Source organism: Salvelinus fontinalis, chromosome 23, assembly GCF_029448725.1.
Source record: "Salvelinus fontinalis isolate EN_2023a chromosome 23, ASM2944872v1, whole genome shotgun sequence".
NCBI lineage: Eukaryota > Metazoa > Chordata > Actinopteri > Salmoniformes > Salmonidae > Salvelinus > Salvelinus fontinalis.
The window spans coordinates 7805950-7819208 of NC_074687.1; positions in this window are offsets into that span (position 1 = coordinate 7805950).

Sequence of the window (13259 nt, forward strand, 5' to 3'; positions counted from 1 at the left end):
TCATTCACGCTTTGTTTTACCCACATAATTTTTTTCCCACAAGGACAAGTTCTAAGATAAATAACTGCCTTAGTGGAGCACGTGATAACACCTTTGATTGGGATCTGTTTCCCTGTTTGTGGGTGTTTGAAGGATCTACATTTATAAGTGCCATTGCATTGAGCATAGCCATTACACATGTAATTTCCATCCAGTAGGGGCGCAAATAGACGTTGTTCAGGAATATCTTGGGGTGGTAAATCAGTGTTTACCAAATGGTCTCTGAGATTTCTGCCCCGCGAGAATACGACCAAGCGAAGGTCCGAAAACACACACAACTGTCAGCCCTCAAACTGTTACGATCAGTAGGTTTCCTGTATAGATCAGTGTATAGAACATTATCTTCACACAAGATCAGAAGATCAAGAAAACTGATTTGACGTGTGTCAGATTGCATCGTAAATCTCAAATGTTCAGAACAGGAGTTAAGAAAAGCATAAAACGCCTGGAGCTGTTCTGCATCACCCCTCCATAGAACAAACATATCATCAATATACCGTTCCCAAATAATGATGTTAGGCAAGAAAACATTTTTGAGAGGGTTGAAAATAGACTGTTTCTCCATGTAACCCACATACAAATTAGCATAGTTAGGAGCCATGGGGGATTCCATAGCAGTACCCTTCGTCTGAATAAAGAAATCATTTAGAAACATGTGTGAGTACTATTTCAGCCAATGTTATAATGCATGCACTGGAAGGTAGTTCATTAGGGTCACGTTGCAGAAGAAAATGTTCCACAGCTCCAATACCGCCCTCGTGTGGAATATTGGTGTATAACGACTCAACATCAAATGTATCTAACAAGGTATTCTCACGGAGAGGATCAAGAGATTCAATGATAGAGATTATAGTGCTGGTGTCCTTTACAAAGGAGGGGAGCTGTTCTGAGATCATACTGCTGGTGTCCTTTAGGAGGGGAGCTGTTCTGAGATCATACTGCTGGTGTCCTTTAGGAGGGGAGCTGTTCTGAGATCATACTGCTGGTGTCCTTTAGGAGGGGAGCTGTTCTGAGATCATACTGCTGGTGTCCTTTAGGAGGGGAGCTGTTCTGAGATCATACTGCTGGTGTCCTTTAGGAGGGGAGCTGTTCTGAGATCATACAATACCACTACAATAGGGGCTGTTACTGCATCAATGCCCACTACAATAGGGGCTGTTACTGCATCAATGCCCACTACAATAGGGCTGTTACTGCATCAATGCCCACTACAATAGGGTCTGTTACTGCATCAATGCCCACTACAATAGGGCTGTTACTGCATCAATGTCCACTACAATAGGGTCTGTTACTGCATCAATGCCCACTACAATAGGGGCTGTTACTGCATCAATGCCCACTACAATAGGGGCTGTTACTGCATCAATGCCCGCTACAATAGGGCTGTTACTGCATCAATGCCTGCTACAATAGGGGCTGTTACTGCATCAATGCCCGCTACAATAGGGCCCGTTACTGCATCAATGCCCGCTACAATAGGGGCTGTTACTGCATCAATGCCCACTACAGTAGGGGCTGTTACTGCATCAATGCCCACTACAATAGGGGCTGTTACTGCATCAATGCCCACTACAATAGGGATGTTACTGCATCAATAACTGCTACAATAGGGGCTGTTACTGCATCCATGCCCATTACAATAGGGGCTGTTACTGAATCAATGCCCGCTACAATAGGGGCTGTTACTGCATCAATGCCCACTACAATAGGGGCTGTTACTGCATCAATGCCCACTACAATAGGACTGTTACTGCATCAATGCCCGCTACAATAGGGGCTGTTACTGCATCAATGCCCACTACAATAGGGGCTGTTACTGCATCAATGCCCACTACAATAGGGGCTGTTACTGCATCAATGCCCGCTACAATAGGGGCTGTTACTGCATCAATGCCCACTACAATAGGGGCTGTTACTGCCTCAATGCCCACTACAATAGGGGCTGTTACTGCATCAATGCCCACTACAATAGGGGCTGTTACTGCATCAATGCCCACTACAATAGGGGCTGTTACTGCATCAATGCCCGCTACAATAGGGGCTGTTACTGCATCAATGCCCACTACAATAGGGGCAGTTACTGCATCAATGCCCACTACAATAGGGGCTGTTACTGCATCAATGCCCACTACAATAGGGGCTGTTACTGCCTCAATGCCCACTACAATAGGGGCTGTTACTGCCTCAATGCCCACTACAATAGGGGCTGTTACTGCATCAATGTCCACTACAATAGGGGCTGTTACTGCATCAATGCCCACTACAATAGGGCTGTTACTGCATCAATGCCCACTACAATAGGTCTGTTACTGCATCAATGTCCACTACAATAGGGTCTGTTACTGCATCAATGCCCACTACAATAGGGTCTGTTACTGCATCAATGCCCACTACAATAGGGGCTGTTACTGTATCAATGCCCACTACAATAGGGGCTGTTACTGCATCAATGCCCGCTACAATAGGGCTGTTACTTCATCAATGCCCGCTACAATAGGGCTGTTACTGCATCAATTCCCACTACAGTAGGGGCTGTTACTGCATCAATGCCCACTACAATAGGGGCTGTTACTGCATCAATGCCCGCTACAATAGGGGCTGTTACTGCATCAATGCCCACTACAATAGGTCTGTTACTGCATCAATGCCCACTACAATAGGGGCTGTTACTGCATCAATGCCCACTACAATAGGGGCTGTTACTGCATCAATGCCCACTACAATAGGGCTGTTACTGCATCAATACCCACTACAATAGGGGCTGTTACTGCATCAATGCCCACTACAATAGGGGCCGTTACTGCATCAATGCCCACTACAATAGGGGCTGTTACTGCATCAATGCCCGCTACAATAGGGGCTGTTACTGCATCAATGCCCAATACAATAGGGGCAGTTACTGCATCAATGCCCACTACAATAGGGGCTGTTACTGCATCAATGCCCACTACAATAGGGGCTGTTACTGCCTCAATGCCCACTACAATAGGGGCTGTTACTGCCTCAATGCCCACTACAATAGGGCTGTTACTGCATCAATGCCCACTACAATAGGTCTGTTACTGCATCAATGTCCACTACAATAGGGTCTGTTACTGCATCAATGCCCACTACAATAGGGTCTGTTACTGCATCAATGCCCACTACAATAGGGGCTGTTACTGTATCAATGCCCACTACAATAGGGGCTGTTACTGCATCAATGCCCGCTACAATAGGGCTGTTACTTCATCAATGCCCGCTACAATAGGGGCTGTTACTGCATCAATGCCCACTACAATAGGGGCTGTTACTGCCTCAATGCCCACTACAATAGGGGCTGTTACTGCCTCAATGCCCACTACAATAGGGCTGTTACTGCATCAATGCCCACTACAATAGGTCTGTTACTGCATCAATGTCCACTACAATAGGGTCTGTTACTGCATCAATGCCCACTACAATAGGGTCTGTTACTGCATCAATGCCCACTACAATAGGGGCTGTTACTGTATCAATGCCCACTACAATAGGGGCTGTTACTGCATCAATGCCCGCTACAATAGGGCTGTTACTTCATCAATGCCCGCTACAATAGGGGCTGTTACTGCATCAATGCCCACTACAATAGGGGCTGTTACTGCATCAATGCCCGCTACAATAGGGGCTGTTACTGCATCAATGCCCACTACAATAGGGGCTGTTACTGCCTCAATGCCCACTACAATAGGGGCTGTTACTGCATCAATGTCCACTACAATAGGGGCTGTTACTGCATCAATGCCCACTACAATAGGGCTGTTACTGCCTCAATGCCCACTACAATAGGGGCTGTTACTGCCTCAATGCCCACTACAATAGGGGCTGTTACTGCATCAATGCCCGCTACAATAGGGTCTGTTACTGCCTCAATGCCCACTACAATAGGGGCTGTTTGTCACGTTCCTGACCTATTTATGTTAGTTTTTGTGTGTTAGTTGGTCAGGACGTGAGGTTGGGTGGGCATTCTATGTTATCTGTTTCTATGTTGGTTTTGGTTTGCCTGGTATGGCTCTTGATTAGAGGCAGGTGGTTTGCGTTTGCCTCTGATTAAGAGTCATATTTAGGTAGGGCATTCTCACTGTTTGTTGTGGGTGGTTGTCTCCTGTGTCTGTGTCAATGTTTGCACCATACGGGACTGTTTACGGTTTGTTCATTTCATGTAGTCTGTTCCTGTTCATTTCGTTCTTCACGTTGTATGTAAGTTCGTCGTTCAGGTGTGTCTACTTTCGTTTTGTTATTTTGTATCATTTTCAAGTATAGTCCGTTTTGTCTTGTTAAATAAATTCATCATGTCATTTCAACGCTCTGCACCTTGGTTCAATCCCTGCTCCTCCTCTTCTGATGAAGAGGAGGAGGATTATCGTAACAGAACCACCCACCAAATGTCCAGAACCAAGCAGTGTGACTACGAGCAGCGACCAAATAATCAGGACTCGTGGACTTGGGACGATGTTCTGGATGGAAAGGGTGTCTACACATGGGAGGAGATCCTAGCTGGTAGAGATCGCCTCCCATGGGAACAGCTGGAGGCACTGAGGAGAGCGGAGGCTACCGGAGAGAGGAACCGGAGCTATGAGGGAACGCGTCTGGCACGGAAGCCGAAAAAGCCCGTGAGTAACTCCCAAAAATTTCTTGGGGGGGGGCTAAAGGGTAGTGGGCCAAGGGCAGGTAGGAGACATGCGCCCACTTCCCAGGCTCACCGTGGAGAGCGGGAGTACGGGCAGGCGCCGTGTTACGCAGTAGAACGCACGGTGTCTCCTGTACGAGTGCATAGCCCGGTGCGGGTTATTCCACCTCCCCGCACTGGTAGGGCTAGATTGGGTATTGAGCCAGGTGTCATGAGGCCGGCTCAACGCGTCTGGTCTCCAGTGCGTCTCCTCGGGCCGGCATACATGGCACCTGCCTTACGCATGGTTTCTCCGGTTCGCCTACATAGGCCGGTACGGGTTATTCCACCTCCCCGCACTGGTCGGGCAACCGGGAGCATTCAACCAGGTAAGGTCGGGCAGGCTCAATGCTCAAGAGAGCCAGTACGCCTCCACGGTCCGGTATTTCCGGCACCACCTCCCCGCCCCAGCCTAGTACCTACAGTGTATACACTACGCACTAGGCTACCAGTGCGTATCCTGAGCCCTGTTCCTCCTCCACGCACTCTCCCTGTAGTGCGTGTATCTAGCCCGGTGCCTCCAGTTCCGGTCCCACGCACTAAGCTACCAGTGCGTCTCCAGAGCCCTGAACCCACTGTATCTTCTCCCCCTACTAATCCTGATGTGCTTGTCCTCAGCCCGGTGTCACCAGTGCCGGTACCACGCATCAGGGATAGAGTAGGCTTTGAGAATACAGTGTGCCCTGTCCCTGCTCCCCGCACTAGTAGGAAGGTGCTTATCATTAGCACGGTGCCTCCAGTTCCGGCACCACGCACCAGGTCTACAGTGCGCCATATCCGGCCAGAGCCATCCGTCTCCCCAGCGCCATCTGAGCCATCCGTCTCCCCAGCGCCATCTGAGCCATCCGTCTCCCCAGCGCCATCTGAGCCATCTGTCTCCTCAGCGCCATCTGAGCCATCCGTCTCCCCAGCGCCATCTGAGCCATCCGTCTGCCAGGAGCCTGCAAAGCCGCCCGTCTGCCATGAGCCTGCAAAGCCGCCCGTCTGCCATGAGCCTACAGAGCCGTCAGCCAGACAGGAGCCGCTAGAGCCATCAGCCAGACAGGAGCCGCTAGAGCCGTCAGCCAGACAGGATCTGCCAGAGCCGCCAACCAGACAGGATCTGCCAGAGCCGCCAACCAGACAGGATCTGCCAGAGCCGCCAACCAGACAGGATCTGCCAGAGCCGCCAACCAGACAGGATCTGCCAGAGCCGCCAACCAGACAGGATCTGCCAGAGCCGCCAACCAGACAGGATCTGCCAGAGCCGCCAGCGAGCCATGAGCAGCCAGAGCCGTCAGAGCGCCATGAGCAGCCAGAGCCGTCAAAGAGCCATGAGCAGCCAGAGCCGTCAGTGAGCCATGAGTAGCCAGAGCCGTCAGAGAGCCATGAGCAGCCAGAGCCGTCAGAGCGCCATGAGCGTCGTGAGCCGTCAGCCTGCCATGAGCGTCGAGAGCCGTCAGCCTGCCATGAGCGTCGAGAGCCGTCAGCCTGCCATGAGCGTCGAGAGCCGTCAGCCTGCCATGAGCGTCGAGAGCCGTCAGCCTGCCATGAGCGTCGAGAGCCGTCAGCCTGCCATGAGCGTCGAGAGCCGTCAGCCAGCCATGAGCATCGAGAGTCGTCAGTCAGCCATGAGCTGCCCTTCAGCCTGAAAAGGCTGGATACCCAGAACTGCCCATCAGTCCAGAGCTGTCTCTCTGTCCGGAGCTGCCTTTCAGTCCGGAGTTGCCCCTCTATCCTAATCTCCCTCTCTATCTTCATCTATCTCTATAGTCTTATCTATCCCTCTATCTTGATTTATCTCTCTGTCCTGGTGTTATCCTTATTTAATATATTATTAAGAGAATTGTGTGGGGGAAGAAAGAGGGTGGACATTCTTTGTGGGAGGAAGTTAGGATGGATTATGGTGGGGTGGGAACCGCGCCCGGAGCCTGAGCCACCACCGTGGTTAGATGCCCACCCAGACCCTCCCCTAGACTTTGTGCTGGTGCGTCCGGAGTTCGCACCTTGTGGGGGGGGTACTGTCACGTTCCTGACCTATTTATGTTAGTTTTTGTGTGTTAGTTGGTCAGGACGTGAGGTTGGGTGGGCATTCTATGTTATCTGTTTCTATGTTGGTTTTGGTTTGCCTGGTATGGCTCTTGATTAGAGGCAGGTGGTTTGCGTTTGCCTCTGATTAAGAGTCATATTTAGGTAGGGCATTCTCACTGTTTGTTGTGGGTGGTTGTCTCCTGTGTCTGTGTCAATGTTTGCACCATACGGGACTGTTTACGGTTTGTTCATTTCATGTAGTCTGTTCCTGTTCATTTCGTTCTTCACGTTGTATGTAAGTTCGTCGTTCAGGTGTGTCTACTTTCGTTTTGTTATTTTGTATCATTTTCAAGTATAGTCCGTTTTGTCTTGTTAAATAAATTCATCATGTCATTTCAACGCGCTGCACCTTGGTTCAATCCCTGCTCCTCCTCTTCTGATGAAGAGGAGGAGGATTATCGTAACACTGTTACTGCATCAATGTCCACTACAATAGGGGCTGTTACTGCATCAATGCCCACTACAATAGGGTTGTTACTGCATCAATGCCCACTACAATAGGGCTGTTACTGCATCAATGTCCACTACAATAGGGTCTGTTACTGCATCAATGCCCACTACAATAGGGGCTGTTACTGCATCAATGCCCACTACAATAGGGGCTGTTACTGTATCAATGCCCACTACAATAGGGGCTGTTACTGCCTCAATGCCCACTACAATAGGGCTGTTACTTCATCAATGCCCGCTACAATAGGGGCTGTTACTGCATCAATGCCCGCTACAATAGGGGCTGTTACTGCCTCAATGCCCACTACAATAGGGGCTGTTACTGCATCAATGCCCGCTACAATAGGGGCTGTTACTGCATCAATGCCCACTACAATAGGGGCTGTTACTGCATCAATGCCCACTACAATAGGTCTGTTACTGCATCAATGTCCACTACAATAGGGTCTGTTACTGCATCAATGCCCACTACAATAGGGTCTGTTACTGCATCAATGCCCACTACAATAGGGGCTGTTACTGTATCAATGCCCACTACAATAGGGGCTGTTACTGCATCAATGCCCGCTACAATAGGGCTGTTACTTCATCAATGCCCGCTACAATAGGGCTGTTACTGCATCAATGCCCACTACAATAGGGGCTGTTACTGCATCAATGCCCACTACAATAGGGGCTGTTACTGCATCAATGCCCGCTACAATAGGGGCTGTTACTGCATCAATGCCCACTACAATAGGGCTGTTACTGCATCAATGTCATCAAATACTTCACTACATTCCCAAAATAAAATAATGTAAATTTAATCCAAACATGTACTAGTTTTTCCACCACTGGATGTGGCTGGTAGTTAAAGCATTTTTCTCACATGATCCATTTGTCAAGTGTGTCTGGGTAAGCGTCATCTAATATGTATAATATATTTTTATCTGGACACTTTCTGTTTACCTGGAATAGTTCGTTATTGTAGGCCACTACTTTTACCACTTTTAGTCTTAATCTTTACTACACCACTCACTGTTTATCACATGACCTCACATGTGAATCCTTCAAGAGATGGGTGGGGCGAAAGCTTTAGAGGGTGTGAAGGATGCTGAATGGGTGTAGACAAAGGAGAGATCTCCAGTAGGTGCACCAAAACATTCAAAGGCCATTTTCTCAAAATTAAGGTTACACGTATATCAACTTTCAAAGCAGAATTACTTTCCCATTGTTCCTCAAAAATGCAGTGTTGATATACCATTTAGTAGCTCTGAATCTCTACTTTTATCTAATGTAAAAAAAAAAAACTGTTTCAAATGTTGCTACATGAGACCGATTTTGAGTCACAGTTGTGTAGGAGTAGATTTATAAAATGCATAAAGTGCTTTCGACTTCAAACCGATTGTAATTGAACAATTCGCTATATTATAAAATTTATTGAATATTTTGTTTGTAAGTCACATCCTTTAAAACTTTATTTGGATAATAATAATGTACAACAGGGTTACCCAAACTAGGGCTTGCAACCCCATGTGGGGTCACCTGATTTTTTTTTATTCAACCAGGTAAGAATACTGAGAACAAATTCTAATTTACAGCAACAACCTGGAGAATAGTTACAGAGGAGAGGAGGGGGGTGAATGAGCCAATTGGAAACTGGGATTGATTAGTTGGCCATGATGGTATGAGTGCCAGATTGAGAATTTAGCCAGGACACCGGGGTTAACACCCCTTCTCTTACGATAAGTGCCATGGGAACTTTAAATACCATCAGAGAGTCAGGACACTCGTTTAACATTCCATCTGAAACAGTGCCTCCTACTGGCCCTCCAACACCACACCACGTAAAGTGAGGTATCTCTTATCACTGCATACCCACATCCATCCAAAAGGTGCTCCCACGCCTTCCTCTATCCTGGAAAGGTTTACACCTGTCACCTGTTGCTGTACATCTACTACACTAAAATCCCCTTTAGTTTCTCCTATCACTATACTCTTCTCTCAGTTGTATACGCGACAAGATCTAGTATCTCCCATATCTTCCTTCTTCCTTCTACCACATTAGGTAAGTTTGCTCCCTTGTGACAATCCCAACATACATGTTTCCCATTATCCCCAAATGTTCAACAGTCTTTTTAGCCAAGCACTTTCTTATACATAAAGCAACAGCAAAGCACAGTAGTCCTACCAGGAGTGAAACAATCATGGCAGACAGGAACATCATTACCTTACCCACCACGTATCCAAATACCCCATTAAACCAGTGTCCAGTTTGGTCAAAGATGGTGTTGACAGCTTTTGCCAGAGTACCTCCTAATTTAGCCAGGTCATTAATAATGGAGAGGAGGAGTCAGGAAGCGACATGACACAGTAATCCTCATCGTCTATTCCAAGGCCCCTGCAGGCACCACCCTCTTCAGCCAATATGTAATCAAGAGCCATTTCGTCTCTGGTCACTACTGCCATCAAATTCTGCACATCTAGTGACAACTGAGTAAAACCCTATACGGTCAAATTAGTAAGGGCCTACATGGAGTATGTCAAACTGTTAATCCCCTTACCCTCTACTACAACTCCTGCACCTAGAAAGATTACTAGGGCTGCCATCTCTACCTGAGACAGCACATGTCCATACGACTCATTAATTTGAGCCACTGCTCCTTTAGCTCTGCCATTCGATCTAAAACTATTTTGCAAAGAACTGTTCAGTAGCTCAGAAGCAAGTCATGTTGCTGTTGTCAGTTCAGTTTCCCCCAGATAACAACACCCTATCCATCCTATGAGGAGGAACATGTAGCCATTACTCCCACAGCTCCAGAGATGATCCGGAGGTGTCCCCATTACTCCCACAGCTCCAGAGATGATCCGGAGGTGTCCCCATTACTCCCACAGCTCCAGAGATGATCCGGAGGTGTCCCCCTTACCAACACAGCTCCAGAGATGATCCGGAGGTGTCCCCATTACCCCCACAGCTCCAGAGATGATCCGGAGGTGTCCCCATTACTCCCACAGCTCCAGAGATGATCCGGAGGTGTCCCCATTACCCCCACAGCTCCAGAGATGATCCGGAGGTGTCCCCATTACCCCCACAGATCCAGAGATGATCCGGAGGTGTCCCCATTACCCCCACAGCTCCAGAGATGATCCGGAGGTGTCCCCATTACCCCCACAGCTCCAGAGATGATCCGGAGGTGTCCCCATTACCCCCACAGATCCAGAGCTGATCCGGAGGTGTCCCCATTACCCCCATAGCTCCAGAGCTGATCCGGAGGTGTCCCCATTACCCCCACAGATCCAGAGATGATCCGGAGGTGTCCCCATTACCCCCACAGCTCCAGAGATGATCCGGAGGTGTCCCCATTACCCCCACAGATCCAGAGATGATCCGGAGGTGTCCTCATGCCTTTGCCTATGTTTGGCATATTTACCCTAGTTATCAATTGTTGCCCATCCAGTACATCAAAACTACTTGTGTCTGTTTTTAGGCCTGTGTAAGACAGGCAATTCAGTGGTGTTTCCTACATCCACATTCCCTGAGTCGCAGATACAAGCTGGGGGAGTTATTGTGGGTTTTAATGCTGTCAACACAACATCTCCTTTATCATTTAGGGGCTTTATACTACAAGTCAGATACTCTCTCCATTGTACTTTTGGAGGTCCTATGCATGTAATCAGCTGGGAAATGTTACCTGGTTGTACGCTAGGAACCTTATTCCACCTTGGCCATTTAGTCTCAATGTGCCCAACAATTCTTTAGCTGCATCTGAACTATTCCCTATTGTCTTATTGAATAATCCACCTTCCCATGCTGCTCCCTTCCCCCCAGTGACCAACATCAGAATAGTATAAATGCTGTTTCTTTGTCAAATCTTGGTATTGTTCCTTTGCCAATTGGTACTTTAATTATTATTTATTTTTTCAACTTTATTTAACCAGGTAAGCTAGTTGAGAACAAGTTCTCATTTACAAATGCGACCTGGCCAGGATAAAGCAAAGTAGTGCGACACAAACAAAAACACAGAGTTACACATGGAATAAACAAGCGTACAGTCAATAACACAATAGAAAAAAAGAAAGTCTATATACAGTGTGTGCAAATGTCATGAGGAGGTAAGGCAATAAATAGGCCATAGTAGCGAAGTAATTACAATTTAGCAGATTAACACTGGAGTGATAGATGAGCAGATGATGATGTGCAAGTAGTGATACTGGTGTGGGGGGTATTGTGATGTCATTATGGGGTATTGTGATGTCATTATAGTGATACTGGTGTGCAAAAGAGCAGAAAAGAAAAGAAAAACAATATGGGGATGAGGTAGGTAGATTGGGTGGGCTATATACGGATGGACTATGTACAGCTGCAGCGATCGGTTAGCTGCTCAGATAGCTGATCTTTAAAGTTAGTGAGGGAAATATAAGTCTCCAGTTTCAGCGATTTTTGCAATTCGTTCCAGTCACTGGTAGCAGAGAACTGGAAGGAAAGGCGGCCAAAGGAGGTGCTGGCTTTGGGGATGACCAGTGAGATATACCTGCTGGAGCGCATGCTACGGGTGGGTGTTGTTATCGTGACCAGTGAGCTGAGATAAGGTGGAGCTTTACCTAACATATAGATGACCTGGTACTACCTGGGTTCCACACAGAAAGGCTGTGGAGGTGGGTTTCTGGGAAATCATTACCCGTGTGCCAGATGTGTTCCCCTTCCCCTGTAATCCTATGTATGTCACTGCTTTCACCCATTTATTATTCTCCACATCCCCGTCCACAAAGAGAACGAGTAGGATTTGGAGAGCAATAAATACCCTGCACGTGTGTTTCCATTGTAGTTATTGTCTTGTTTCACAACCGTAGTATGTGTGTATGATGGTGACGTCTGATGAATGTTCAGGTTCTGTGGCTGAACCCTCTGTTGGTTCTTCTAGCCTTTGGTCTCGGCCCTCTGGCTGTGGTCTTCCCCGTTTCTCCCCTGTTCCTTCCTCATCGGTGGATCTCAGCCTCTTTTGTTGTCATGGTCACCTGGAATGGTCCCATCAATCTTGGCTGGTTCCATTTTCTTTTATGGACTACGAGTTTCACTCAGTCTCCTACGCAGATGGTCAGAGCATCTGGATCCTCACCTGGGATTGGTTCTGCTGCTTTCCTAGTGTGAGAGTGGAGAAAACATACAACAGAAGTTAGTTCCTTCATGTACTCAAGATGGTCACACTGTGTCTCAGTTACGTCTATCTGTCGGTCAGTCATAGGTCTCACCCCTGGGGTGTTCATTGGTCGTCTTGTTATTAACATCTCGTAAGGTGTACACCCAATACCTTTGTTAAGGCAGCTGCGCATTTTCATGAGGACAAGGGGCAAGCATTCCACCCAGCTCAATTTTGTGGAATGGCAGGCTTTTGCAAGCCCCCATTTGATCATTTCATTAACCCTCTCTGTAATCCCGTTACTCTGCGGGTGATAGATGGACACAAACTTCTGGTCAACACCCATCATTTTGGTCACTTGGGCAACCACATCTCCTATGAGATGGGTCCCATTGTCTGCAGACAAAACCTCAGGCACTCCGAACCTGGGTATGATTTCCGTCACTAGTAATTTTGCAACTGTTCGCGCATAACAGTTGGTAGTGGGATGGTTCCACCCACCTGGTAAACCTGTCAATTATCACCAGGCAGTATCTCTTTCTTTCTTTTCACTCTACCATGTCTATGAAATCCATAGCAAGGTGGACAAAAGGTCATTTTGGAGTAGGGAACGTCCCTGGTTGCCGTGGAGTTCCCTTGTTTATGTTATATAACAAACAGGTCGCGTAACGATAAATAAACTGTTTTACGTGCTGATTCAAACCTTTGGGCTGAAATTTTCTCCACCTCCTTTCCCATATCCACCCTTTGATGAATGGCTCACTCCATGAGCCAATCGGCAAATAGTAGAGATCATGGTTGATGGTAAACAGGGCATATCAGACAGAAGATGTAGCCATGAGCCAGACCCAGGACAGAGAGCACACCCTCTCTCCCTCCACACCTGGTGATTGAGA